The 22,233-nt window shown below is 45.8% G+C and overlaps 1 protein-coding gene across 1 annotated transcript in view; it reads right to left on the bottom strand.

Annotated features, from left to right (window-relative positions):
* The window catches only part of LOC118311381 (retinoic acid receptor beta-like), a 137,355-nt gene extending 118,721 nt beyond the window's left edge, over positions 1–18,634 (bottom strand). The window contains exon 1 of the mRNA XM_035635207.2: positions 18,487–18,634. The gene's annotated coding sequence lies outside the window, so the exon portion shown is untranslated. The remainder of the gene's footprint in view (positions 1–18,486) is intronic.
* Between the last annotated feature and the right edge of the window lie 3,599 nt (positions 18,635–22,233).

Here is a 22,233-nt window from a genome sequence, read left to right as displayed (position 1 = left end):
AACCACAATCGGATTACAATTGCACGTAGGGCAAGATCAATCTCATACAACTTTGTATCCGGGGGGCCACTGCAGAGGAGCACTGCTTCTTCGCCCACTTGCCTGCTTTTTATGTGAACTCGTTATCGGTGTCTCTGATTCACGCATCTAAGTCGTCCTGACTCTGAGCCGGGATACACTCCGCCGTTTCTCAGACTAAAACCAAGAACAATGCGGCTCTGTGGCTCTGACTAACCAAGGTACTTAATCACGCTAACACTACACAAATGAGCTGTTTTGTCAATTAGCCGAGCTGTATACACAGCTACACTGGAGGCCATAAAAGACAATTACCCCTTGTAGAGCCGTAGACTGTACTGCCCATTCAGATCAGAGCTATCTGTTCTTCTAAACACACTTTGTTATCGCTTCATTTGATCCCCATTGCCATAAAAATGAATTGAGTGACAGTTAGGTCCTAAAACCAGCTGCAGTAGTTGTTGTAAGGGTCAATCACTCAGTCTAAATAAGACTTACACTTTGCTTTAAGGTAGCAAATGACATATAAAGTCACACCCGAGGACACATCACCACAATTGCTGCCACTGCTTTAAACAATGATTAGTGCTGGCTACATGCAATGGAGTCTGCTACAAATTATTAGGACACTACATTGCTCTTTTATTACACATGACGAAAGCACGGAGGAGTAATCCTTTCACATCACATGTAGGCTACCATTCTGATGAGGGGGGAGTGCTGAAGGGAGGCTCTGTCCTGAGCGACCACCAGGTCAGACCTGCACTGCGACCTCCGGTTCCTCTCGTGGACCTGCTCGCGTCATCAAAAAGCAGCCGCATAAACACACAGGGATGAACTGACCCTTGAAAGTTAAGTGCTGAGGGGGGCATTTAAAGAAAAGTTGGATGATTGTAAAAACACAGTGATCAATAACACAGTAGCCGCTACAACTTCTTAAAGTGTTGTGTGCACCTGGTTGTGAAATCAGCCAAGGTTGTCTAACACATTTGTCAGCATTGTGGGTTATGTGATCCTAACTTGCATATACGGATATATACATACGCACTTTGGGTGGTCGATAGGACCAAAAATTCGCCAACAGTCCATTTACCACTTAGAAAGACAGACAGCAAAGAGCGCTTACACACAACCCTCCGAGCACGCAACAGTTCAGAAAAGGTTAAAGATCTTTTATGTTATTATGAGAAGTGGAGGAATTATGAAACTCTGGCGGGTGAAATGAGATTATGGCATCACAGACTCTCCACACTCTACATCCCTGAGATAGACAAATGAGTAATGGAACACTAAGCTGTTTCCTCATAGAGGACAAAACTCTGTCCATGTATCTGGACAACCCCTATCCCCTCTCCCTACCCACATCCAGTCTGTCTGCACGTTCACGAGGAAAGAACCAACCCAAAGAAATATGCATGGAGTGGGTTGTAGAACCCTACAACAGCGAGCCCACTTTGATATTGACGTATTGGCCACGTGCAACGCCTGTGTTTTGTTCACCCTGGAACATGCTCTATACAAATAGAGTTAACAGGTGCTGCTGTTAAGTCATACTGAAGTTGGCAAAACTTGCTGTCATCCCCTTACTACAACAAGTGTTCCAGACAGATGTTGAGTATATTGCCGACTTTTAATTTCCAGTTTTGCCCTCACATCTGTGGTTGATCCTGACACAGATGGTTCCAATAGAAAAGCTTAAGGCAGCACTTAAAGCCTGTTAGGGAAGTGAGGAAGTTAACCAGGCACACCTTGTTATCCTTCATCCGCCATCTTCTCTCTTTTGTGTACCTGAAAACAATTCAGGCAAAGTGTAAATCATACAGTTGTGCATTTGTGTTTGAAGGAAGATGTAAGAAACCTGCACAAGCGTCACAAGGTGAGATTGAAGGGATGACGACTCAGTGACTGATTTGGCAAACAAATATTATATTTCTGTCCTTCCTCCATTCAACTGCAGCGCACAGCTGAGCAAAGCTCAGACAGTCCCAAATGAGGCCGGTCTCAGCGCCTGCATCAGAATATACTCCAGCAACTTCCTGGCTTTGGGACCCACACCCAAGTCCTAACCCTTTTGGATTCAAACTTGATACTGCTTGTAATGGGAAAATTGATAGACTGCAGCCCTGTGTGGAGCTTCAAACTCTACACCCCTCCATCTGTGTGTTTTCTATGCATTCCAGACTTCTTCTCCCTCCATCTCCGTCACAACCTTCTCACTGGGGTCAGACACAAGTCACATCCATCAGTCTTCCTTTTGGTTGATAGCAGTGGACGTTAAATCAAGTGAGAAGTGGAGTCATTTTCTCACAGACTTTATTCAGAGCTTACTTCTTTTTGCAACCAGAGAGTCGCCCTCTGCGGGTGATACAGGCCAGAGAACACAGGCCTCAAGCACTTCCGCAATGGCTAATAAATAATAGAAATAGAAGCTCAAAACAATCTCCTTCATGATCCAGTGTTTTCATTTTATATGACAATCCATCTGACCCTGTGTACTGTTATAGAATTCTATGTTGTGCTTTCAACTGAACAAAGTTCCGTAACATTACCTTTTTAACTTTTTTTTGACCAAACACTAAAATACCATCACGCCGGTTCCTCCATGTGCAGGCTGATCTCTTCAAACCTGCAGAGAAATGGTGGATCAAAGTGTACAGAGCAAAGCATGCTGGGTAAAGAGCCTGAGAGCACATACCAGCTATGACAAATGCAGCTTTGGTGGATACAAATTGAATTATTCAGACTATAGAGGCTTTGGGCTGGATGGGAAAAAAGATCATTGGTTTGTGTTCCTTTGTCCATCCTTCATAGCGATCCCCGGTAGCCTCCACGGCTTCCTTCACTGTGACAACAGCAAAGGCGAAACAGAGGTCACCATCTTTCATCCGCTGCAACATGCGATTAGTCAGTATTTTTGTTTGTTCGGGAGTGTGAGAGATGAGGGAGGGAGAGGGAGGTTTATTTCCATCCTGACTTGATCAATGCACCACATTAAATTTGTCTGACTCAGTGTGAGCAGTGGAAATCAAAGAAACAGCAGCAAGGTCAAAAGAGCTCACCCGCCCTCAGCACACCACACTGCCATGATTCTCCCTCGTTTTCCCCCTTCGTCACATCCTCACTTCCTCAGTCCGCTGTGCAGACTTGCTGTTCTCCACCTGTCCACCAGGGGTCCTCTGACCTCCCCATCTGTCCCAGTCAGCTGATTCTCCTCACCCACCTGCTCACATGTTTCCCATTCCCTGAACAACCCACAGCGGAAACTCACAGAGCACTTCATTAAAAACACCGACCTTATACTTTTCAAGGTATTAGTAGTCCTTCCTTTGCCCTCAAAAAACCTCAGTTCTACGTACCGTGGATTCCACCAGATGTTGGAAACCCTCCGCAGAGATTCTGCACCATGTTGAGATGAGTGCATCACATAATTGCTGCAGATTTGTCATCTGCACATTCATGCTGCCAATCTCCCGTTCTACCACATTCCAAAGGTTCTATTGGATTTACATCTGTTGACTGGGGAGGTCACTGGAGTTCACTGTCATGTTCATGGAACCACTTTTATATTAACCTGTAGCCATTAGAAGATGGTGACCTGCGGCCATAAAGGGATGGACATTGATAGCAACTTTACTCGGATAAACTTTGACATTCAAACCGTGATTGATGGTGTTAAGGTCAACAGCGTGTCCAGAAAACATTCGCCACACCATCACACCACCACATCCACCAGCCTGAACTGTTGACATTTGGCTTCTTGGATTCATGCGGAATCTGCTGCCTCAGCACAAACCCAGATTCATTTAGGTCTCCATCTGTCCAGTGTGAGTGAGCCTGTGTCCACTGCAACCTTCTGACAGGACAAAACGACATACGAAATGGGAGAAGCTCGGATCGAACCGCCAACCTTCAAGTTAGTGGACGACCGACTCTACCTCCCGATCCACAAAGGCCACTTTACAGATCACTTCTTGTAAAACTGTTGATCGAAAGAATGTAAATGGGGGGGGGGGGGGGGGGGGGGCTTTTCACCCCAGCTATTAGAACATAATTTTCTTTCAGCATCACAATGGATTCAAGCGATTTCAGTCTGCATTGAACCACGTCCTTGTAACATTGTTTGACAACTTCATTTCAGCATTGTTGCGAGTACTGTTTGACATCAGTCTCATACCAAACCACTCTCTCAATTTTTTATCCATTTCACTTGTTTTCTTCAGCCTCTGCTGTATACTGGCTGTTGTCCGTCTGCTGTTACTTATGTTTACATTGATATAATACTGCAATCCACATATTTCTTTTCTATATCCATGATTACATATGTTCCCCTGTCTGCTCTTATGTTCTCTTTCCCTTCTGTTGTATCCCCTACAACACAATTACAACAACCTCAGTTCCTCACAGGGATCAATAACATTTTCCCTAATCATTAGTCACATCATACCTTACCCCTCCCCCAAGGACAAGTTAGTCCGCTGTCAAAAAGCTCCTCTCTACAGCACACAGCAGATCATAGTGCCTTTGGTGTACACATTTCTCCGGGGCCAAATATGAAAGTAGCCATTTGTATTCTGCCGGCCGTCCAGTCAGCAATGCACTCTTTTTCTTCTTTGTTTCTTTGGATGCCTCAGAGGAGTCCATCTCACTTAAGAGGTGGAAATCAAACCACCACTTGAACGGCTCCAAGTATCGCGCCGTCATTTGCTAGATTGCTTCGGCATTGTGAAGTCCAAAAGCTTTAGTATGGATTTTGCCCGTGAGAAGCCGGCGCTGCCTCTGCGAGATCAAAGCGGCCGAGGCCAGATGATCTGTGCAGTGTTTAAGACAGCTCCAAGGGCCCGCAGGACGTGACCGGACTGCCTAGACCAGGTCAGAGGCCTCAGAAGAGGTGATGTACTCCATCAGCCCTGACGTGAGGTGGATGAAAAGTGAAGAGGTGGAACCATTGTGCCTACTGAAGCGTTGAACGGGTGAAAGTGAGGGAATATCTGTGTTGAAGCGTTTTGTAAGATAATAAAGATTCCAGGTGGAACACTCATGTTTTCATGTAATTTATGAATTCCTAAGTGACTAAAATTCCTGGCTTTTGGGTCAGAACCAAATTTGTACTATGTTACTTACAACTACCAGGGGTCACCTGGACCACTGCCTTTCCTAACCAGGCAAGTGGATACAAGCTGAATGTATTGCAAGTAAGGTTAAGTGCCATTCAGTCATTTTCTATCATGAATTGTAATATGACATAGACAAAATATACTGGTTCCATAACATTTTGTCACTTTTGATTATCAGCAGGAAAGCGTAGAAAACTCTTAAACTCTTATGGTTCCGTATTAGCTAGAAGACATCACGGCTCAGTCAGAGGCAGAGGGAATATTATGTCAACTGGTTTATTCATGAAAACAGAGAGATGCTCAGAGAAAGGTTCAGGTAAACAGATTAACCTGAATGGGACCTGATCCAGAGTACAGGCGACAGTTCGGCATGTAAATGGGACTGACTTTAAAAATGCACTGCGTAACAGAGCTGTAGACATTTGCATCAGATCAATTCATGTATCAACAGGAGGACCACACACACACACACACACATATGTATGTGTGTATATATATAAATATTTGGATAGGAGGATAAAACTTGTTTGTCCAGAAGTGAAGCTCACAAAAAGTTCCATGTGACAACATTGTACTCCAATCCACTGAACTGAAATCACTTTCATCAACAGCCATCACTGGTGGGTATTTCCAGATGTGTTTCATGTTTCCTCATGTCCGCCCACTCAAGAGTGCCACTCGGAGGAGTTATTTTTCATGTTCAGATATCACATCAGCCCCTTATTCTCATTTGGAAGATTAACAGTTGTTGTAGAGCAGAACTCAGACCTCAGCTCACTATCACGTGTCAAAATACAGACAGACGAGCACTCGTGTTCCTGCATTTATTCAAAAGAAAATAGCAGGAATTTCAGGAATGTCTCCCCTTGGGCCAGAAATGTGTATTTACGGTGACTGAACTGGTCGAGGCTAATTAACATTCCACTTCCCTCGTTGCTTTCCCCTCTACTGAATATCAAACTACGTTAGATTTGGCAATAAGAAAGTAAAATGATGCTCATGTGGAATGATTATGCACAAACCTACAGTATATTAGTGCTGAAATATTGTGACTTTCTATCTAAATTCAGATAGAAAATTTCAAATACATCTATTCGTGCAACTTGACTTTTCAAACTTCACCATTTTTTAGGAATATGAAAAATGCAGCATAATGATTCAAACGTATACAAATTGGCACATGACTTCCTCCAGCATTTATAGTGATTTTTCATGATTTTTTTCATGTTCAGATGTTACAACAACATTGAATAGGTTGGTTACAATGGATAAAAAATTGTTGATGACAGCTGGTAAAGCACCAAAATGGTGCATGGAGAAATCATTATTTTAGTCCTCGGGCAGTCAGACCACTCTATGTCAGCTGTCAGAGAGGTTTCACAGACCTATACCTAACAGACAGAGGGATGGTTCAACCCACTCCCCAACAAGATCCGAGGGTGGAGCACAGAGTCATGTCCTTGCTTTCATCCAGCCCCCTATTTGTGCTAACTTCTCAAAAATCACCTCTGCAATGCCATGCATAAGGGGCATAAATAACCCTGAGTGACAACTAAACACCAGGGCGATGCTTGTTGATACAGTGCTCCCACTGCTTGTCTTCATTGGGGAGGATTTTCAAGAACATATTGAATGGCTCTGGCTCCACAAGCAGAGAATCTGAATAGGATTTTAACACCCCTCTCCCCCACCCATCCCTTCTTATCATTGTCGTCTTTGAGAAGCAGGGGGGAGGGAGGAGGGCGGCGAGATGCCAGGGTAGGCCCCCCCCCCCCTCCCGAGCCAGACACAGTGGATGGGTACAAACACTTGGCAATGTGTGGCAGAGGATTTGCCAAAAGCCACTCTGGCAACCATCAACTCTGAAGGTTCAGTGAGAGGTGAATCATCACTCACCAGCAGTAGACACAGAAACACACTGTATACTGTACAGTGCACGCTGCTGCAAGCTGCAACAGCAAATATCCTCGGCTGCAAATTACAAATCATGCGATTGTGAATTATGCTAAGTACTTGCTAATGATAACATTGCATGTTTCCTTACTTGTAACTCACAACTGCATGCTGCGAGCATCCATATACTGCCATGCTAGCAGTATGGCTTAAATGGATGGCTGGTCAGTTCTAGCGTGCTGTATCTCAGCAAATACTAAATGGATGCTGTTACAGTCAATCATTTTCACCAGGGAAAGTCAGTGATACCATTAATTTCATCTGCATACAACCATCACAAAGAGTCAACAAAATTCTATCTTCAATGACAAGAAGAAAAGAGAATCCTGCAGCAGATGATCTGGCCAACACACAGCACAGATCTCAACATTACTGTGTCGGACGGGGATCACATGAAGAGACAAAAGTAACTGAGAAAGCCCACATCCACGGAAAACTGTGGCAAAGTCTCTGCGATGCCTGGTGTCTGGCAATTTGACTCCTCTCCTCTCAGAGAGAGTTTGGTTCACCTATGCAAGGTCATCTTATCTTCAAACACTCATCTTTGCAGTATCTCTAAGAGGGCAGGAGACACCATGGGACAACCTACCTGCAGAGTACATTGAGTAACTGTGAAGGTGTACCAAGGAGAACTGGGGCTGTTGTCAAGACAACGGGTGGCGGTCACAGTCTTTTCCATTGTCTCTCGTTTGTCTTTTGAATGTCCAAGAAGGCAGCGTATATCTGGGCTGTTCTGTTGATTGCAAGACCAGGGGAGTTGCAACCCAAGTGCACCACAGAGATATCAACAAATTTGGAAAAATAGATAACTACGATACTGTGTAAGTATTTGGACAGATCGACATTTCAGTTTCTTTTGGCTCAGTACTTCAGCAGAGTCAATTTGAAATAGAATAATGGATACTAAATTAAACTGCCAGGTCTTAGCTTTTAGAACTGTTTGGGAGATATTGCAAGGGTTTTAAAGTAGTTGGTCACTTTGCTCCCCCACAGTTATTTCTATATTGATGTAAACCTGCTCAAATTAAAGATGCCACTCTGTACTCTAATGTAGTATCCTTCATTCTATTTCACACTCAATGAGCTGCAGTTCAGATCCTGAACAACAGAGAATGTGTAACTGCACAAATACTATGAGTATATGTTAGGTTCAAGTCTCTGCAACTTTATTTTCACAGCTTTTAAAACAAACTATAGTCGCACAGCTGCACATAGTGTACTAGTGTGCTGCACATGCACAGAACACTAGTACAGTATGTACAGCTATGCGAATATAAATAGAAACCAAATGTCTTTTAGGGTAGAGGTAAGAACTTTTACAGTATAGTAGTCTGAGACACAATATGCTAGAGTCTAGAGTTATAGTCACGTATCATGTCCGAATCAACCTGACAGTATGCTCTGTCAGGTTGGACCGGATCAAACTGAATTGATTAAGACTTAGGCATTATTAGTGACTTGGCTCAGCTCTCTGAAGAGAAAGAAGGCCGTGTAAGCAGCACGAGCCTGTTCATCCGTTGTTAAGCAGACTCGCTGAAGTGTACGTCATTAAGGCCGCCTACCTTCTGCATATTAAAAAGCACCTTAGTCTGGGGAGTGTATCTGAATACCATTTTCCAACGTAGCTGCGTTAATTAGTTTCAGAAGAGCCCAGATTTGAAAGACAGGAACTCATTTCAGAAGTGAGGGATGGGGCAGGGGGAAACAGAAGTGGGAGAGAGTGAGATGAGGGGGGGGGGGGGAGTAGACAAAGGAGTGAGAGAAAGAGAAACGATGGAGAAAAATGGAGGTTTGTCTCTTGTTATAGACACCGTTAGAACTATACTGCAATGCACTTCTCACACACTTATGTCAAATATAAATCCACATTTCAGAAAGTGTGACAGCAACCGTGCCGCAGCGGAAGGAGAAGCTCCACCTGCACTCTTCCAACAACAGCAGGATAAAGTTCAGCACCGAGCTGGATAAACTCCTTCACACTAACTCTTCCGCAGATTGCCTTGTGGGTCAACTTGAAGTCTGCTGCACTGAACACTGACTAATGTGCCAGATGATTTGACTATAATGAGGCACAGTAAGTATCTCCACACTGTCTGCGTTAGGGCCTGGCATTCTGCTTGGTGTTCTCTGGCTCTGAAGGTGAGGTCACAGGGAAGACAAAGGTGTGCGCAAATAGTCGTGCCCACCTTCTATGTGCACGACGCACATAGAGGTGAAAATGTACGGAGCTCTGGAGGTGACACGGGCGTGATTTTTTAACAAGCTGTGTGGTAATAGCCTACTCGTTCTAAATACATATTAGCCAGGCGCTAGCCAACTGTGAACTGAAATGCCGACTGGGAAGGGGGCGCGCACCTCCCCTCGCACTTGCGCTTTAGTAAGCTGCGTGTGCGAATTAGTAAATCGCGCATGCAAATTAGTGAAACACGCGTGAACCGCCCGTGTCACATCCAGGTTCCGTAAAAATGTATCTGCACCAGTTGAAAAGGTTTCAGATTGACTTAATAATTTGCTCGTATTCCAAAGGTTTTTAAATCTGCCTTATAAACAAAGAGGGTAAAGTAACACAACAACTAATAGCACATTTGGTTTGCGTTCTGTCTGAACATGTCGGGTGTATGGGGGGGGGGGGGGGGGGGGGCGCCGCTGTATTTCATCAAACGCAATACAATTTAGAACAACTACAATAACTGCAAACCTGGAAAATAGAGAAGCTACAATAGCTTAATTTAATGCACCACCCGGCGAGTACACAAAGGAACCTGAATTTACAGAATATCCGACATCCCTGTCACATTTGTGACAGCCGAACCAATCACTCTCAGTCGGCTCTGCCAGATGCCGAAAAAGAAATAACCATACACAGACGCCACAATGATTGATTTTCAAAGGAAACGACTGCACATTGAAAATCCCATGGAGTGCTGTGGAGGGAATACCTCACAGGAAAGTTGTTTTTTTTCTCCCATAAACAATAGCGAACAAAGCTGAGGGTAACCAAACAAGGGTTTGTGAGACGGCCACAGTAAGAGAGCCTGTAAGAGGTGGTGGGCTCATTAACGACGGGGCCAGGGGTCAGGACGACAGTCCGATTTCTGTAACACATTTTCCGGCATGGTAGGTGTGCAAAGAATAACGAGGCTGGTTCCAAATCAGCTCTGCACCATTACCACTGAGAAAATGGTACAGTTACGGTCCGAGAAGTAACTGTGACACTGACAATGTCTGTATTAGTCAGGGATTGATTCGAAAATATAGTAATTATCATACACTTGTTCAACTGGAACTTTTTAAAAACAATTTAGAGAAAGAGTGAACTTGTTATAAAGTGCCGTGAGAATGAAGAAGAGAAGCAGCTGGACTTTGAGCACATTGAATGAGAACAACATGGTTAATTTGGTCCGTCTCTGGACAGAATGTCAACTTGGTGCTGCTTTATTCGGTGGCTGACTGTGTACGTAATGTTCATCTACGTGATTTATGCACGTTGAAGCATTTATTAAAAATGTATATTCGATATCTCACTGAAGTTTTTTCCTTTTGTTTCTGATTAAATCTAACAACACTAGAGCACGGCCAAGATGAGTTTCCCCCTTTTTTACTTTGTAAGTTTTAACAGTTCGTGTGGTTTCACTTCCTGCTCTGGCTTCGCCGTCGCAGCCTATTAGAAAGAAATGTCTTCAATCCAACAATATTCATCACGGTGTGCCTTTCCTTGAACCGGGGAACCCCAGTCACGCTAAATGAGCTGTATTCATACAGTACTTTTCTCGTCTTATTAACCGACCAACACACTTACAGTACAGTACAGTACTACTGTACAGCACAAGACTCACACACCTCCATACAGCGCTGCATCACACATCATTCACACACTGCCGGCACAGCCCGTCGGGGGCAATTTAGGGGTTAAGTGTCTTGCGCAAGAGCACTTCGGCATGTGGACCGGAGGACCTGGGGAATTGGACCATCGACCTGCCAATTAGCGGACAACCCGTTCTTTTCCCTGAGCCACGACTGCCCGACAGAGCAGCGAGACGCTGTAAAAGCCAACACTCGCACTGAGCTCGGGACAAAGAGTGCGAGCGATTGGCCGGCGCAATTGCGAGCCCGCGACAATCACAGAGCTCGGTGATGCCACGGAATTGGGGCAACCAGGAGGAATATTCGGGCGGGAAACGAGCGTCATTTGCGTTGCAAATTAAAACCCTGTTTAACGCGGAGTAGCGTGCCCTTCAAATAACTGCTGCCGCAGAGGAATCCCAGTTCTCCTCCCTGTTAAAATAGTTGTAAGGAGCGAAGCGCTGCACACTGAACATCACCATCACACCGAATTATCGTCGGGTCGGCCTCCTCCCTTGCACACAGCAGACTGTGCGATAGTCATTTCATGGACACTCTTCTCCCGGAATTGAACATGTGATTAATCCATTCAAATCACTGTGTTCCTCCCGCAGGATTAATAGCTCCGGGATTCAATGAGCCCTTGATGAGATGCACGACGACGCCGTTTGTCTGCGGCTGTTTTGACTTGTTCGTCTCTTACATCGCCTGGGCTGTTGTGGATGTTGACGATGGCCGAGAAGGAGGAAAATATTGCACTGAGGGTGAGAGACACGGGAGCAGAAAAAAGCACGTGTCTTTCGACGTGAGGTCAGTGGACGTTTTCGGCTAGGAACTGAATTGATCAGATTTGCCATCATCTTGACACAGCTGGCCACTGTCGTCTTGAGCAAATACGAAGGTCTGACTCTTTGATTTGTCCTCGCCGATGACGTTCCATTTGTCTCAGTGATTGTCAATAATCTTTTGATGTTATTTATATCAGAATATATCATGTTTATCCCCCCCAAAGGGATTGAGCTGCGTTCTGACCTGGAGCACAAGGAAACTAAAAGGATTGCCAGGGACATGTCCATTGGTATTAACCCAAGTCGAATCCATGATGGTCAAATGGGACAATTCCCTACGAAAACCCTAACATTGATCAACACTCACACTCTCCTGAACATCAGCGACTGATGTTATCAGCCAGAGACAAAACTTTTCTGTACTTGTTTGTTTACAGGCCAGTCTTGTGATTCACGGGCCCAAATGCTGCGTTTCAATAAACGGGGTTCCATTCCAGTACCACGCGCCTATAAAAGATCTTTCTTCATCCTCCTACGGATATGCACCTCAAATATTCCATGTCTCGCATTCTGAGCCACAGCTGACGCATCCTCACCACATCGGCTGGCGAAGCCATTCCGAACGAGGAGCTCCGGTGCAGCGGGGACGCGCCGGCTCCTCCCTCCTCTCGGACTGTTTGTGCTCTCCGTCCATTCATCTTCTGCTCTTATCGGTGACAGCTCCTCATGTGGCTAATGAAGCGCACACAACACCCTGACGCAAGTTTCACACAAGGTTCACGGTAACAAATCAGTGTGCCAGTTGTGCTCGGTCCTCCGCGCAACAAGATATCTTTCATTCATTATTGATGTGTGGTGAGAGGAGCTTTCCCCTCAAGGCACACTAGGATTCCCAGAGCCCGACCCGCCGTCCAAGGCGGCTCTATAATCTTGTCTTCTCTTTTTCTCCCGCACCCCTCGACTCCCTGACTCTCCCCATTACATCGGTCCATCGCACTCATTCAGCGCTTTCCCTGGCCGAATGTGTTTAATCATGCCACCGCGCGCAGGGGGATACTGCGATAGCGGGATAAACAGTGCCGTAGCTGCGATTTGTGATATCCTTGTTAAGAGCTCAATTCCATTGAATGCGGGCGTCGGTTGAGCGTGGATGACTTGCACTGTTTTGCAATTTAGCCGGGCGGTGTTGGGAGTTGGACTTCATAGACGAGAGCACCACCGGCTCGGTCAGACCTCCGCACCGCGGTGCTGCTGTGGCCAAACAGAGACGCCAGCTGCGTGGCAAATTACTTACGAGCCGCGTCCGGAGGCGGAGGCTCAAAAGCGTTTCGAGTGAATCAGAACCCGCTTCAGAATCTAGTTACAGTGTGCTCGCAGCATTTACAAATAACTCCAAATATCAAAGAGATCATTTAGATCTGTAATCACCTTTTGTCCGCCGCGTTTTTTTTCTAGCAGCCGTCTGAATTCACACAGAGGAATCTACAAACTGAAAAATGAGACGGAAATGCGCGTTTTAATGAAATGTACAACTCTCTGACATTAAAGCTCCAGTGTGGGGGCTGTAGGGGGATCCCCTCACAGGACTGGAATGTGATATTCCTGATCATGTTTTGTAGCCCAGGACAGACGAACCAAACACTGGCTCCAGGGGGTCGGGTGTGATTTGACATGACCTGAAGGTCACCGCAGGCCCTCTTGTGCGTGGCAGGCGAGGGGGAGGTGAGGGGTATTCGACTGGACCTCACCGAATCCTACCCACGGGACATTGAATTCATTCGATCCTAATTCACTCAGCTGCAATTTCATTCAACAGGTGCAATATCCAATGTTTTTGTGCAATCAATCTGTCCCTGTAATGTTAATATTTCCATGTCCCACAAACACTTATCCTGCTGACACTGCATATGAAATTGTGTTTATGTTGCACGTTTCCTTTGCTGCCGCCATACGTCACATTTCCCCGTCGTGGAGCTGATAAGGGATTGCCTCATCTTATCTTAACATGAACACTTTTCACCTACTCAGATTAATCAGCTACTTTGACTTAAGATTTCTTTTTTAAATTTCAAACCCACACTGTACGTAAATATAGTAGCCACCTTTTTTTTTTACGACAATAGCAAAATGACATTTTATGTATGTAACATGATCTAGCTGCTTTCCACTGAAAATCCGTGGGCTACGCTGGTTCCACGAAACAGACGCTGCAGGAGTGTGTGTTCAGTGAAAACCTCATCATTTCTCCTGGAAAACGCACGTTTCAATCATCAGGACCCGGAGTGGTCACTGAACTCGCGGCCTCAGAGCACATAAGTCGCCTAAGGCCTAATCGTCCTTTTTACACAATGCTCGGCTCTCTGCTTAGGAAGACAGCAACACACTGCCGTCAATAACGTGGCTCTGTTAACCCTGCCAGAGTTGGGGGGGTTCCACTCCCCGGAGCAAGGCACCAGCCGACACCGCCAGGGTTTCAGTGCCGGAGGTGAGCGGGTATGCGAACAACCAGCCGTCAGCATGTATTCATCATTAGAGGCGATTGCAGTCAATCTCTTTTTGACACAATATTTGGCGTCCTGACACGTCTGCACCTCCCCGTCATCCTCAGATGTTAAGCACTCTGCGTTGTGTTTATCAAGCAGCGAGCGGAGGCTCTGTCAGCGAGGGCAGGCTGGCGCCGACACACACACACACACACACACACACACACACGTCTGCTTCAGCAAACCAGAGGGCAGAAACACAGGAGTGACAGGAGCAGAGAGCATGTGAGGTCAGGACAGAGTTTGATCTCATCAAACATTCCAGCAAATATTCATCAGACATGTGATTCGCCGCTAATATAATGAAGGTTAAATTCCTGCATGTTGAACAGAAAAACAAGTCTCTGGGCTGGTTTATTCATTTTGACATATTGGTGGTCTGTCACTGGATCACCAGTGACTGTGGAAGATTTTGAAACTGGACATTCAAAACATATTAATATTAAGGAGGATATCAAGTCATTCCAAGTCCAAACGCGTCAGTCAAGGAAAACCACGGTACATTTGTACATGTTAAAAAAAAGGTGACGCATTGTTGTATCCAGAGCCGATATTAAAAACCAACTGTAATGATTTCAACTGATGGCCATCACACATCACGTCGAGAAACATTGGGTTTTGCTTGAAAGGAAACCGTAAACCCGGAATTTGCAGAGAGAAATATGACACTGCAGTCTGTATTTGACAAGCAGTTATAGAATAAGTTGTACATCAAAGTTCACAAATTCATGAGTCAAGTCTGACAGGAATGAGTCCCGTGACACGTGAGAGTCGATGACTTGACGTGTCAGTCGAGAAGAGCCTGAGTCAACTTGGATTCTGTGCAGTTGACCCGCTGCAGCAGCTGCCGGAGCAATCCCAGAGCAACCGCGTGGAGGGCTTTCAACTCCACAGACAGAATAACTGAACTGCCAGACTCACTCTGTCAGAGAGGGCGGCGAGTGATGGAAGCGGAGGGGAGCACAGTGCCGTGGCCGGCCGCATTGCAGGAGGATTTCATAACCGAGCTCGGACCAAGACGCCAACTTTAACTTTCTCTGACTGTGAGGAAATCAGAGGGTTCACATCCCAGATGAAGGACGAGAAGATTCAAACATGGGGGGGGGGGGTTGTTTGGTTTTTTTAAGGTCAGACATGAGTCATGTTCTGGAGCATGATGTGGAGCAGCTGCTCAAATAATCCCATTAACTGTCAACTATCAGTGATAATGTTTTTCTGAAAACAAGAATTTTATAGATAAGCCAATGAACCATAAGCACCTCACAAATATACTCACAAGTGCGTGTAGTGACTGTATTCGTTGTTGCTCATTGAGAGAAGAACATCCCAATAAAGGAAATGAACCTGAAACTGAATTATACAGTAGTTGTAGAAGTAGGCAGAGATTAAGTTTTTTTACAATATTTATCATCAAGACACAATAGTGCAGCATTTAATATAAAGTTATTGTAAGAGATTTCTTATGTGATATACTAATGCGACAGAATTGTCAATTGCTACATGCATGCTGCAGATGTACAGTTTACACATTACACTATATACATTACTGTAAATTGTAGTTTCATGTGTTGTACACAAACTGTGGCTACCTGTTTTTTTTGGGGGGGGGGGGTTTACATCAGAAGGAATATATTAACTATACTTCAATCGGAATTTCAGAGCAGCACAACTGGACTCATTATGCGTGCACATATATTAGCACAATATTGACTTGACTGATGAACGTGATGCATGTAATGTGCATCGCTTCTTCACATAATTTTCTCTAATCTCTCATTTGATTCGATTCATTTCTCTCAGGAGGTTTTTATTCCGATCAATCTGTGCAGTAATTTGGTGGTGCAGCTTCTGAGCAAAAAAGTTGTCATTTCAGCACGTCCTTGGAAACAGCAGGCGCGAGTCTGTGCTGGAGCTTTCTGTCCCGTGAAATGTCCACGCTGGCATCCAAGTTGAGCCCACCTTCACGTGGCAAGTGGAGCTTCAGTGGCGATTGTTTCGGTTGAATGTGTAATTAATGGAATTACATACAAGCAGCTGACCCACAGTGAGGCCCGCTGACCCCGGGCCGGCTGCGTGCTCTTGCTCCATAGAACTTGTTCGCAGGCGTCTCAATGGAGCATTGATGAGCAGCGTCACCCTGGGCTGACCTCTGATGTATGGCACGACACTCGAACCCACACAGCCCCGACTCTGTGGCAGTCGGGTGGAATCTGCCCTCTGAGGTGGGGGGGGGGGCCTTCATCGTGAGAAATTTGCCCGTCAGTCACAGAGAGCTGCCCCTCACTCAGTGTTACACAGTGACAGATCCCCTCTTATCCCTGAGAGCCTTTTGCCACCTGCTGACTGTTAGTGGTAATCACCTGACTGATCACATCGCTCGGACACACACACACACACACACACACACACAGGTCGCAGTGGTGAGGTGACAAAAATGACGCTTGAAAAATCTATGATGACAAATGGACCGGGATGTTTACTGTAATGGAATGTCTGGAGAAAATCCTACAAATGAGGACCAAAAGAAAAAACCTGGAGACCAGGCCCCACGTCTCGTCCTGGTAATGTAAATCCTGAGACAAATGAAAATGTATATGGGAAAATTGAAAAGCTTTGATTTGGGCACGAGGCTCGACATGAAAGCGGCGGAGAAACACTCGAACCGCTGCTGGAATTAAGCACATTATTAATGTAGGCTTACTGCAGGCTACTGCATCTCCGAGGTTCATCCTTTGATATCTTCCCAAGTCATTAATATTGCATAGTGTAGCTGAAGTCTTAATCGCCCCATCCACCACTGTACCAAGCACTACAGCACTTTCTTTTTTATCCGTCTCTCAGAAATAAGTTGCAGACAATATCAAACTGATCGTTTAGGCACAAACTGCCCGTGACTTTGAGATTCCCAGTGACGGCATGTCAACATGCCGTGGCTCCTGTTTTACCCCTTGATGGCATTTCCCGGGGGACAATGCGGCGGCGTGCATACAAGTGGGTTAATGAAAAGATTCACAAGTCAATCAGAGAGCATTAACATACTCCAGAGCAGCTTCGGTGCACAGGGTTCAGTGCAAGGAAACTTCAAAGGGTTTAAACTGCAGGCATGAAAAGCATGTGAAATGAGCTGTGAGGGGAGGAGAGGGGGGCTGGCAGCGCCTGCAGGAGGAGAGGAGCCTCTCACTGCCTGTCAGGTACGGAGAGGCTCCAGTGAAGCCCCCACACCCCCACCGGCTGCAGGAGGAGGAAGAATAAACAACAAAGTATTGTTTTTTTTAATCCTTCTCTCGCTTCGTGGATCAAGATTACACTTTTGGTCCTTTTTGCCCCCCCCAAAAAAAATGGAAGATTGTCTGGGATGGTTGATCCCATTAAGACATGTCTGGCCTGTGCTGCTGGGTATGAATCAATGCATTATCCAGGCGCAGGCTCTTTCGTGCATTAAAACCTACATTGCCACTTTTTAAAAAGGTTATATAGAAAGGTGTGCACCTGAAGAGATGCAGCAAAGTGTGGACGCTGCGGTGTGTCAATCCCAAATGAAATGTGACGCTGGATGATGTTAGCACTGTCAATATTTATGTACAAGTGGCAACTGCACCGAATGCATTCCTGCTTTCTCTCTGTCTCAAACACACACACACACACACACACACACACTCTCTCTCTCTCTTTCACACACACACACACACACGCACACACACACACCTGCTCCCTCCAACTGCCGCCTGTTGAAAGGTACACTGGTCATCTGTGAGCTGCAACAGGTATCCCAAGCGCCACCACAGCCACTCTCGTCATCCTTCCATCACCACCATCACCATCATCCACCCACTGTCTCCTCCGAAGCATCATATGCACCTATGATGATGACAACCACAAGGTCACCATCGTCTGATATTAAAAAAAAAAAAGCAGAAAAAAAAAAGAAGCGCGCAGGTGCACAGCGGGCTGTTTGTGGGTCCCTGCTCCATGCGCCACCTCCACGCGCGCCAAAACAAGAGCGCACGGATCCCACAGCAGCCCCGCATCGCTCCCCTGGCCCACTTCCACCGGCCGGGTGCGAGCCCCGCCGCATCACAGCTCTGCCCCACAAAGTCACGCAACTTTTCCCGACGCGACCGCTCACACCTCACCACGCGTCAAAGGTGCTCTGGGTTCGGCCGGCGACCGAGAGTCGTCCGACGCCGCACGAGGGAACCAGAATGCGCCCCGGTCAGACTCACTCACCCGCGTCCCGCCAGCTGCTCCCGGCGTCTCCATTTCAAAATCCCTCCGTCCGCGTCCCTCGCCCCTCGGGTCCTCTGCCCCGAATGCAGAGGGAGGGCAAGCCGCGGATGTGTCCTCCCGTGCGGCTGAGGTGAGGTTCCCTCTTTGGCACCAGGTGCCCGACCTGACCGCGCGCGGCCGCTGCTCGCAGAGGGCGCGCTGCCACGGCAACGCGCAACACGGGGTCTAACCCAGCGTGGGGGGGGAGCGCCGGCTCGACTGACACTGTTAACCACACGACACGATCGTTTAGGGGGCGCCTACACACACACACACACTCACACTCACACACACTCTCACACTCACACACACACACACACACACGGCACAGTTCATACCCGCTGATGCCGCTGGATGCAGCGAGGCAGCATCAGATCATCCCTCTGTCTGCTGAGCCAGATTCCTTTGGAACTCTGGGGATTTGTGAGAGCCTCACTTTCTTCTTTTTTTGGGGGGGGGGGGTTGTTTAGTTGTTGTTGGGTTTTTTTGAAATGGCAGAGTCGGAAGGAAAAGGTGACAGTTTGGAATCATTGAGGAGTTCTTTGACATAAAGTGACTCCCGCAGATTTGAGAGGGAGGAACAGCATCACTTGTTCAACTTGATATGTTGCCCTGAGGTGATCCACGTGGAATGGACCTGCAGCTTAAATATGATATGACGATTGTAGCCTCCTTTTTACACCGCCATGGGTTCATTTGATAGGTTTCACTTTGAGAAACAAATGTGATGAATCGTCCTTCCTTGATTTCATTCCTATGTGGAGCAGCAAAGATCTGATTCCAAACTCAGACTTCTGTGGAGATTTCCATTCTTCCAGGTCCACGAAGGTGTTGAATCAGGACCTCCGAACAGAAGAGATGAACAGAACAACATCCTCCTGCATAACTAGATCAGATTCGGACTAAATGACAACAAGAACACTTGAAGCAACATCTCTCGCATCTTTGACGTCCACTCTGTAGAAAGTCGGAGCCGAAGCACTGGTTCTTGTGACCTTGTCCTACGTCTCTTAGTTTCTTTTCACCCGCACATTCTAAATGTTCTTGATCGATGCAATCCCCAACTCATCACACAACTTCCTGTTTGGTGACACCAATAAGGAGATACACAGAATTCATACAAAGCTGTTCAAAAAAAACCTGTGCGACAGAAAACTACGGCGAACAATAAGAATCAGTGTTGTGTAAAATAATGGATTTTCATTGTACTGCAGTTATTTAACTGAGTTGCCTCCTTATGATAAGGCTGCTCCTTCAGTATTGGCTCTTGATGTGCCGATATAGATTAAACTGAAAGCATTCCCCCAAAACGGCTACTCACTGTAGATTCTCAGACAGGAGGAAATGTTTTCATTTGTTTTAGGGACTATTTTTAACGGCGAATGAATCCACACATGCGGTGGTGTAGTGAGTATTTGGAGCAGCAGGATGGTGTGCAGTATGTGGGAGTCAAAATACAGTCAGCAGTGTGCGCGTCCATAGTGCTGAAGAAACACGTCACTGTGCAGCACTGGGGCTCACTGATGTGGAGTCTGTGGCTCCGAGGAATAAGATACCTACTGTACATCAGGCTCCATGATGTACACACAATATACGGTATCAGGGTTGGAGCGACAGAGCACAGCAAAGAATGGATGCGTCGATAAAACAAGGGATTTTGAAACCGATAGCCATCAATGTTCCTTCCCTAACCTTGACCTTTCCATAAACCAAGTATGTTTCTGCTTATAACCTCGCCAAGCCACGACCGTCCCATAACTTGGTGACTTGTTAACTCGTCTATCACTGCAACCATGACAACAGAGGTCCGATCCACCTGCCGCTGTGGGGCCCAATTTCATCAGATGGTAAGGACAGATTGTACATATGATCGTCAGAGGACTTGGTCTTTTTACTACATCTGCTGACAATGAGAGGGGAACACTGTCATCATGTTTGGTATGCAGTGACCCAGTTACTGAAACGTCACAGAGATTACGCATGCGAGCGTCATTTCACCCCCAACAACTCGAATTTCCTATCTGCAGCAAATGTACAAGCAAGCAAAGACATTTTCTATTCTAGAACCCACACAACGGATTGACAAGAACACAAATGGCGAGGTGACAAAGTTCTACAGAGCCGAGGGCGTGTGAGAGCAGCACCTCTGATCCAATGATCCCATCCAAAAATATTGACGAGTGCAGCTTTAAGTAATCCACTCAAAGCTGCACTGGATGTTGTCGGCTGATTTGCAGCAGCAGCAGCAGCAGCAGCAGCAGCTCCCATAATGTGACGCCGCGTTACCTGAGTGTTTGTGCGGCTTTAATCCGCCTCTTTTCTCAGCTCACTTCCTCACTAAATGTTTCATCAACATTATTTACTGTGTGCTGCAGGGATCGCTATAGTTACTCATATAGATATAGATATAGATATAGACACGGCCGTAGCACTTGTTATATATCCAGCCCCTGGATATAGATATAGATGAAGATAAAGATAAAGACATAGATATAGATACTTTGAGATTGCTTTTAGCAATGAAAAGTGCTCTATAAATGAAATGTATTATTATTATTATATAGATATAGATAAAGATATAGATATAGATAAAAATATAGATAAAGATATAGAAATAGATATAAATAAAGATATAGATATAGATAAAGATATAGATATAAATAAAGATATAGATATAGATATAAATAAAGATCTAGATATAGATATAGAAAGAGATATAGGTATAGATATAGATAAAGATATAGATATAGATAAAGAAATGGATAAAGATGTAGATATAGAAATAGATAAAGAAATAGATATAGAGTCGGGGGCCTTTGCCTGCACTGGGACTTGTGCTGTCACTCTCAAACATTGTGCTATTTGTCATTGGCTTTGTAATGTAACCCCCCCCCAGCAGCCCGTTCAGTTGCAAAAGATGATGTTGTTATCAGCACTAAGGGCTGAGTGTGCATTCCTCTTGCTGGAGATATTATCTGGGCCCTGCTCTGCAGACAGCCAGAGAAAGGAAAGAGTGATGGCGGCGGAGCGGTGGGAAACTCCTCTTTTTGACACCGTATCAACCCGACGCTCCTTATCTCATCCCGTTTGCTGCTGAGCCAGACGATTACCAGAGTGGCTTTATTCACATAACCTCGACACTCAATTAGTCTCCCACACCCACTCGCTCTGTTAGTTCCGCTCAGCGCCCGGCGATCCACGGCGGCGGGGAGACGCGAGCGGGAGACTGCAGATGAGCTGGCCCACATCAACAGATCGAAGAGCGCCGTGTTTTAGGGAAGAAAAAAAAAACACCTTAGACAACATTTCTTTTCTTTTTGTGCCGACTGAAAGGGGAGAACATTTTGTCTTCTAGCGCACCAATGTTTCCAATGTTCTGTGATTTTGTTTTATCTCAAGAGGAGCCGTGCTAATGGACACGACGACACCAAAATATGATGAGTATGTAAGTGTTCACTGGTGCTGGTTAGTCTACAAAAGAATTGTGACACCAGGGAAAGGGTCCCAACGAGAAAATGCAAAAGCCTGTGGCTGAACAGTGAAACAATGGTGGAGTTGGAAAGATATTCGCAGCTTCTGACTTTACAGATCCATAATGAACAAACTAAACGTGAAATATAATGTGTAACTCCAACGCTTTTCACAGAATGACGTGATACTGATCCACTTTTATTTTCCTGCCGTGGCAGCAATATGCTGCCGTACATA

Source organism: Scophthalmus maximus, chromosome 5 (genome assembly GCF_022379125.1).
Source record: "Scophthalmus maximus strain ysfricsl-2021 chromosome 5, ASM2237912v1, whole genome shotgun sequence".
Classification (NCBI taxonomy): domain Eukaryota; kingdom Metazoa; phylum Chordata; class Actinopteri; order Pleuronectiformes; family Scophthalmidae; genus Scophthalmus; species Scophthalmus maximus.
Note: the sequence above shows the minus strand (reverse complement) of the source record. Positions and strands in the feature narration are given on the sequence as shown.